The sequence below is a fragment of the Crocodylus porosus genome, unplaced genomic scaffold, assembly GCF_001723895.1.
Source record: "Crocodylus porosus isolate Cpor-Errol unplaced genomic scaffold, CroPor_comp1, whole genome shotgun sequence".
Lineage (NCBI taxonomy): Eukaryota > Metazoa > Chordata > Crocodylia > Crocodylidae > Crocodylus > Crocodylus porosus.
The window spans coordinates 49,531,982-49,540,627 of record NW_017728948.1 but is presented as its reverse complement, the minus strand read 5'-3'; positions in this window follow the sequence as shown (position 1 = coordinate 49,540,627).

Here is an 8,646-nt window from a genome sequence, read left to right as displayed (position 1 = left end):
GGATACCGTATCAAAGGCCTTCCTGAAGTCCAAGTATACGACATCCACCCCTCCTCCTGTGTCGAGGCGTTTTGTGACCTGGTCATAAAAAGAGACTAGATTGGTCAGGCACGATCTGCCTGCCACGAACCCGTGCTGGTTTCCAATGTATTTGCATTCCCCTCAGTTGATGAAAAAAATGTATTTGCATTCCCCTCAGTTGATGAAACTGAAATGCTGAACAAGTTTGTAGTATTACTACCACCAGGAAAAGACTGGATGATGGAAATGGAAATCTCTAGCTCCAAAAATCTTGTTGTCAGGGGACCACAGCAATCAATGCTGCCAGGTTTCCATACCCTGGAATGACAAAGCACTGCAGGTCAGAGGTTGAGCACTGCTGTGCTAGGAAATAAAAAGAAAAAACATACCTATATTTGAAGCTCCTCTTTAAAATGATTAATTTGTTTCAGTTATAAATATCTCCCCCCCCCCCCCCCCAAAATCACCTGGTATGGTTTGTGTGGTAAACATGTTTAAAATACACACCTGGGAAGTGTGTAAAATACTTGAATAGATGCATTTTTTAGGACAAGATAATGGAATATTGCTAATTAGTAACTATCCCCCCGCCCTTTTGTGCACAATAAGCTTGAAAATGTTAAGTAGTTGTCAACTCATAAAGTCATATGCTAGTCTCCTTGCTCAAACTATAGCCATAGAATCTTTCAAAGTTGTAGCTTAAAACAACTGTTGCTTGTTGCTGTTATGATTTGTTAAGCATTATTCTATATCCACAAGACAAAACCAAAAAAAAAAGTACTAAACTACCAGGAAGTTTTCTGTAAATCCCATTAGGTCAGACTTTCTCTTTGAATCCAGCACTATATTAGATATTTCATTAAAAAACAGCAGCAGCAGCAGCAACAACTTTAATTTTTTACAATAAAAGTAATTTGGCCCAGTTATTTAGCGTTTTTACCTGTTTTTCCTGTTGCTGAAGTAGTTCTTCTAGAGCAGTTATGAAGGATGAATTAACAGTACATGAGTTTGCAAGCAAGTGAACAAAATAAATAGCTTTTTTCTGTTTCAGTAATTTTAGGTGCTTCTGCAATAGTGGGTGCAGCAATGTGGAAGGAATAGCTGGATGAAGCTGTGTTAAAGTTGGAGCAGTTTGTTTTGCTGTATTTGCATTCTTTCCTGGCCTGTCAACACACAACAATCAGAACTTAACAACTATTGCCATTTTGAAAAGGCTCTGTGTGTGTGTGTGTATCTGTTCATACCCAAAGAATACACTTGTTTATGCAGTTCTCATTGACTAGGGGAACAGCCTTCCCTAAGTTTTTCACACCTCATTAAGGCTCATTACCTTGTTGCTCAGAGCAGCTTTGAAGGTGACAAGATCTATTCAGTTCAAGGCTCCTTTACAAGCCTTGGAATTGAGAACTCCATAGTTTCACTAAGTATTTAGTAAAGAAGAGAATAATTGGGTTACAAAGTAGCTAATGAGGCTGACACATTCTTATGCACTAGAAGAGTTCCTATGGTTAACTGTATTTGTCTTCAAATACAAAAAAGCTTGTGAATGAAGAGGCCAGGACAAGAGGTAATGGGGTATTAACTGTAACAAGGGACATTTAGGATGGAAGTGGGGAATTACTAGAATTGACTATCTGAAGTGGTTGTGGAATCTCTGTCCTTGGTAGTTTTTACCTACAGTGTTACCTACAAACTTTGGATTGGGGCAGTTTAGACAGGAATGATCCTGCTTGAGCATGAGTTTAGACTGGAAGATCTCTTGAGGGCTCTTTGCAGCTCTACTTTCCTGTGGTTCTATGATGGGCAGATAAGAAGTATTTGTCACAATGTAAACAATAGGCATAAAATTGGGACTGGTGTCATGTTATGCAATTAAGCAAATTATACACTTATTGGATAAGCATGAAAGTGGAGGACAATGTCTATTTACATTGTCTCTCTCAGTTGCAAATACTATACTATTGCGCTAGTCCCAGAGAACTATAAGTTTAAAATGGAGAAGTCTGCTTTCACTACAGGAATGGTAGCCAACCATTTTGGCAGGCATGCCACAAGGTAATCACTGCTACCTTCCCTGATGCCACCCCAGAGGTGTATCTGGTGGAGTTTGTGCAGTGAAGCACTAAAATGGAGTTGGAGGGGCTCTGGCCTCCATTCATTGCAGTAGCCCCCACATGTCAACAGGAGAGGTCACAGTCAAGAGTCAGGGTAACACTTCCTTGGCCCCGCAATCATCATAGTGTTATATGGTCAGTGAGGATCCAAAGCCCTGAATTGAGCAACAGCTCCAGAGCCAGGAAAGTGTTGGCTTAGCTCTTGGCAGTGACATCGGACACGACCTCTCAGAGCAGCATCCTGCTTCTATTCTGCCCCCCACCCCCAGTGCTGCATTCTCTGCCTCCATTCCAGCACTTTCCTTGGGGCTAGGGCCAGAAATTATGCATGAACTCATACAAGTGATCAGAAACTGGTTCAAAGCTGTAGCACAACAGGAATTCAGTGCACATAAACTGCTTTCCAAATGGCTGAAACCAATTTAAGATAAACCTGGGTGGATGTAGTATTAGACTTAACTGATTTAGATGAAATTGGTTTATTGAACTTCTGTCTGAGATACCCTCCAGACTGAAGTTAACTCACTGTCCCCCACTCACATTTATACTCACAGTCCTCCACTTCCCCTGTAACCCCCCACCTTGCACAAGCTGTCTGCTCCGGCAGAGTAGGGAGGCATTCTATAGCATCTGCATTTCTGGAATCAAAAGTGAATGTCATCTGTTAATTATCTTATTGGTTCAATCTATGCAGCTTGGATGAGCTTGCAAAGATTGAATTAATTCAGCCTTGTACTTTTTGACTTACTGTACTTAGCCTATTTGAGCATCTGGGGCTTATGTGCCACACAAAGCAGGTACCTGCGTCACTTGTAACACCTGCTGCAGGTTAGTCCCCCCTGATTGAGACCGTGATTGCACTGCCTTTTTGCATTCTTTGTTCCATAATACTTTTCAAATCCATTTTGAATGAGGATTTCTGGAGTGTATGGTTTAAAAAGATCTCTTTTGATTCTGTGAAAGGATTTGATCCTGCCTCTGGGCACTCCAGATTCTTTGTCTAATTAGAACTGCGTTTTACAATCCAGGAAGGGGAAAACTTGTGATTTTATAAATAAATGTATCATATGACTCTTCTCTGCTGCAAAAACAAAAAAGAAAGGAATGCTCAGGGAGAGCAAAAGAGACTGAGACAAACATTTGGAAAAGATTAAGGAAAGAATAAATTGAATTATTTTGAAAGTCTAGTCCAGTATCTATACACTGACCAATAACATTTAGATGATTTGGGGATGTCAGGTCACAGTGTTTCATCTGAAACAATAAAGATTTTATATGGAAATTAAGAATAAGTTATTCAACTAAAGATTATACTAGAATTAAAGTAGATAGAATGGTATATGCCTTGTTAATCTACTGGGTTTTGCAACTGGTGAGTTACAATTTGGGCAGGCCAGCAAAATTCATGTATTTGCTTTTGTGGGGAAAAGGTTCCCCACAAAAGACAAAATTGTAAGAACTTAGTTCTATATCCAAAGCTTAGTACATACTAACAAAACACAACTAGTGTGTGTATCATGGACCCCTATTTGAATCCATGACCTGCAGAGCTATGGGTTTCGTGTGTGCACAACATCCTGAGTAAAGGCCCCCATTTGTGCTTACCACACTTGAGTCAGTCAGGTGTTTTCCTGTGAAGGCCAACATAATTTACAATTGCTCTGGAGATTTCTCATTGAAGTATTGACCAAGCCTCATTTTATTTAGCTAGCTACAGGAATAGGATATACTTGAGCCACCCCCACAAAATGTAGTTGTGAGAAGGTGGGTGCATCTACATAACACGTTTACTGTGCTGTTGACTAATAAACTGAGCAGTAAATGTCTCAGTGTCTATATGTGTGCCCTTATTAGGCTTGAGTAAATTAATTTACTCCACAGCAGGAAAGCACTTGTAAATACTAGGGGCTGTATCTATAGGTGCTATTAATTTGAAGTGGGCTTATTGTACAGTAAGAGTACCCAGGAGCATGTCTAGATGTGCTCCATCTTGGGTACATCCACATGAGCATGTGTGTTTTGCAACATCTTGAAGCCCTTGGAGTAAAAATCTCCACAACAGCACATGTGTAGATGCTTGGGGGCTGGCTGGGGCATCAGTGCTTTTGTATGGACTAATTGCTGGCTATCCCTATGCTGAAGCTCCCTCATGCCCCAACCAGCGTTTCTTCACTACACTGAACCAGGGGAGCAGCCATGGGCTGGCAGGGTGACTCCAGGGTTTACTCCAGGGCCCCCTGCCAGCTAGGCCTGCTCTGCCCCAGCTCCATGTGCTGTGCATGAATAAACTGCCTAACTTATTGCTCTGGAGTCAATTGCTCCCAGGCACACATTCAAACAGCATGCCCAGGAGCAATAAACTCTGGAGCAATAAGCTCTGCAGCTTATTCATGCACAGTAATAGCACCTGTAGACACGCTCAGTAAGATTATGATATAAGAAGATAAGCAAATGCAAGGTTGGAAATAACATGTCTAACTTGCAACCCAATTTTTACTACTCAGAGTTTTTTCTTTGTGCACTTCAGTCTGGAAACAGGATTGTGATGGAAATGATTATATAGGAAAGGACAGATTTTTATATAGGAAAATAATATTTGGAGAGTATGTTGAAAGGAATTTAGTTTATCTGTGCTGGAAACCAATCATGTTTAGTAAATGCCTTGTCCTATAACAATAAATGTTTTACTCAAACAAATTGCATCTTAGTAAAAGAAAAGAACTTCATTGTAATACATTAATCATTTTTTTTTTTTTAGTGAACAACCACTTTGCTCTCTAGGTCAGTTTTACAGACAGATGTGTACTGTGCCTTTCCCATCTGTTCTTGTTCTAGTTATATATGTAAAAACAGTTGAACTGGTAATTGCATCATAAAAATGTAACTTGGTGTACATATAAGATTTAAATGCATGGGTATACTCTCTGGATCTGTTTTTTCTTCTCTCCAGTGCAATTCAGGGAGAAAGTTTTTCTTCCTCATGTAGTGCTTTCTGAGTACAATAAAATGGTCTCAGTTACAGGAAGAATCTGACGACAACTTTTCTGAGGTTGCCCAAAATGCTAGATGTCTATATTAGATGTGTATGACTTATCCAGTGCCTGATGAAGTCAACCAGTAGACTTAACTGACTTCATTGAGCATTGCATTGCACCCTTGAACAACTACATCTAAGCTCATAAAACAAGAAAGGGCGTTGGGCTATCAAGTAACATGGTAGTATTGGCAAAGTAACCCCATCATAGCTTAAATGACTTTCAGATTTCATTTCCAAGAATATGGAAGACAAAGTGATATAGTGTTGCTCTTTCTTTCTGGTGAATGATTAATTTATAAGACAGAATGAGAGCGAGAAATGGACTGATTATTATTATTTTTTTAAAATCTGGATCCAGGAAAAAAACAAAACCCTTACCTACCTTTCTTCCTTCCTTTCTTCCACTTTGGATGATTCAAACCAGGCTTGCTTGGAGCTGTATGGGGTGATCCTGAGCATAAGACTCCCTGGCTTCCTCTTTTCTTTTCTGACTCCCACCTGTCTAAAGGTCTTTTGCTTATGTTGATCTCACTTTCTGATTATTTTCTTGCATTTTCACAGTGTTTTTTTCTGGCCGGATCCAGGGGGCAGCAGGGGAGTCTGCTGACCTCGTGGTCACATCCCAGCCTACCAAATTGGATGAGGAAGCTAGTTAGATGGAGATCCAGCTTTCTGATCTGATCATCCTAAGAGCAGGATGACCTCTCTTCCCCCAAGAAGGTTGGGATCGCTCATCTAGACCCAGTCCTTGACCTGGATGATGAGAGGAGGTTGATGTAGCATGAACTGAACTAATGTAGCTGATATTGACTTAGAGTGTAATAATAGTGAAATGTAACCATGTTAGTCTTGTCCTGTAAGCAACTTGAAAACTCCATATTGTATCCTTCTGCTTGACATAAGTGAATGAACTCTGCATGGCCTTTATGTATGACTGTGTGTAAAAGGGTGAATGGTGAGAGAATCGCATAGAGATGGCACAAGAAGATTCAACTGTTTATGTAAGCCACAAGGCACCAAATATAAGTGACCAACCATTAACTAACTAACAATTGACTGAAAAATCCCTTTGAAGCTTGAAGACACAAAAGAGATAAGAGAAGAAGAAATTCTGCCAGACGGGCAACAAAAACACTCCAAGGCTAAGATAAGCTGAAGACAAAAGAAGAACAACCGCAAAAACAGAAGCTGGGTATGGAAAAACCCCAAAGCACTGAAACAAAGGATGCCAGTCCCTATAAAAGAACACTGAAAATTGTGTGAGTCTCTTTCTCTACTGCTGTTTCAGCAGAGCATAGATGCATCTGTTCACCCCACTCCAGCTGTTATCTTTAAATCTTCTATCTTCAAATCATCATCATCTACTCAGTAAGCCCGGGTTGGTCACCCTAGGCTGATATTGAGCAACTGTTGCTGGTAACTATATCTGGTGTATATGTGCATGAAATGGTTGTTTTGTGTATGTGTATGTCCATGTGTAATGATGTGTATGATGATTTGTGTGTGTTTGTATGAACAGTGTGCCTGAACCTCTATGTCTAATTCATGTAATCAATAAACATGGCACCTTGCCTTATCCCCCTTTATAATGTCTCGCTCGTGATTTGAGCAATTGGCAATGTGTAACATTGATGTGTCTAGACATTCAGTGCCTGCCATGTCTTTGTGCTCTGGAGGTCAGGGAGCTTGAGTGGGAATTGACTCTGGAGGAGCTGGCAGCCACCACAGCTGGCCTCATCCCCAGGCCTTGACATGTTACCTGGCACCTACAAGACCTTTTGGCCTCTCTTCAGCCCCTGCCTTCTGCATGTTTTCCAGGACAGCCTTGCTGACAAGGTCCTGCCAATCAACTGCTGCTGAGAGGTGCTCACAGTACTGCCCCAGAAGGGAGACCTTGGCTGCATTAAGAACTGGTGTCTGGTCTCCCCTCTGTGTGCAGACTACAAGATTCTGGCCAAAGCACTGGTGACCCACCTTCGCACCATCATGGCCTCTGTCGCTGGGTCTGAGCAGAGCTACTGCATGCTAGGCAAGACCATCCAAGACACCCTGTTCCTGCTATGTGACCTACTCACAGCCAGTGAACCCTTTGGCCTAGAAATTGGCCTCATATGTCTGGATCAGGAGAAGGCCTTTGACTGGGTGGGCCATGCCTACATCTTCCAGACCCTGGAGGCCTTTGGCTTCAGGCCCCTCTTCACTGGGGCCGTTTGGGTCTTGTGTCAAGATACCTCCAACCTGATCAAGGTGAACGGTGTGTTCTGCACCCCATTCCCTGCATGCAGGGGCATCCATCAGAGTTGCCCCCTGTTGGGCATGCACTATGCCCTGGCCATTGAGCTGTTGCTGTACATTCTGTGATGCTGCCTGAGTGGTATGGTTTTGCCATTGGCCATGGGACCATCCACTGGCCCTCTGCTCCAGCTGTCAGCATATGTGGATGACATGACCATCTTTCTTAATGCCCAGGAAGATGCATGAGCCCTGATGGATTGCCAGTGAGCCTATGAACATGCCTCCTTGGCCCGTATTAACTGGGCCAAGATTGATACCCTTCTGCTCAGTGTGTAAATCAGTGCAACCCCCAAATGTGCCAGGGGACCTAGTGTTGTAAGGGCCTCAAGGTCCTAGGCATGTTCCTGGGGCCACTGACCTTCATGTCAGTTGTGGGACAAAGAGCAGAGTGAGGAGGGAGCCGGGCACACACACACGTGTGCGCTTTTACCTCGCCGGCAGCGGTGGCAGCAGGCAGTGTGTGCAAACAGGGGTGCTCTGTAAGGGTGTACCAGCATTTGTGCTGGCGTTCATGCGCAGTGGATGCACGGCAGTGGTTGAGAAGGGGACTCTGACAGGCGAGAGAAGTAGACTCACAGCTCCACGGACATGGTACAGATGTGGAGTGCAGCTGCTAGGGCCCCCACCCCCAGTGGTGCCACCTGCCCTGGGCTCCTCTGGGGCCTCCGCCCAGATGGAGCTCATGGTGGGGTCGGCAGCCCGCTGCCCCCATCTGTGGGGGTGGTCTGGAGGGGAGCCCAGCTTAGGGCCTTGGAGGAGCAGGTGAGGGAGCTCCAGGCTGAGGTGAGCAGGCTGCAGGGGATCAGGGCTGCAGAGGATGAGATTGACACCTATTTCTGTTTACTGCAGGACCAGGTATCCAGTATACAGACCCCCCAGGAGAGGCGCACAATAGAGGAGTGGCAGAAGGTACCCACCAGAACCAGGGTCACTGGGGCTACCATGGTGGAGGCTCCCCAGGTACAACTCGGGAACAGATATGAGCCCCTGGCAGACCTGGAGGAGAAGGATGAAGCGGATGCCTCCAGCGGGGATGGTGCCGCTCCACGCATGACAGACGGCACAGAGAAGGAGCACCAGGAGGAAGAAATGCTGAGTCCTCGTCATCAGGGATTCCATCCTAAGGGGAACGGAGGGTCCCATCTGTCAACCCAACCCCATGGTATGTGAGGTCTGCTA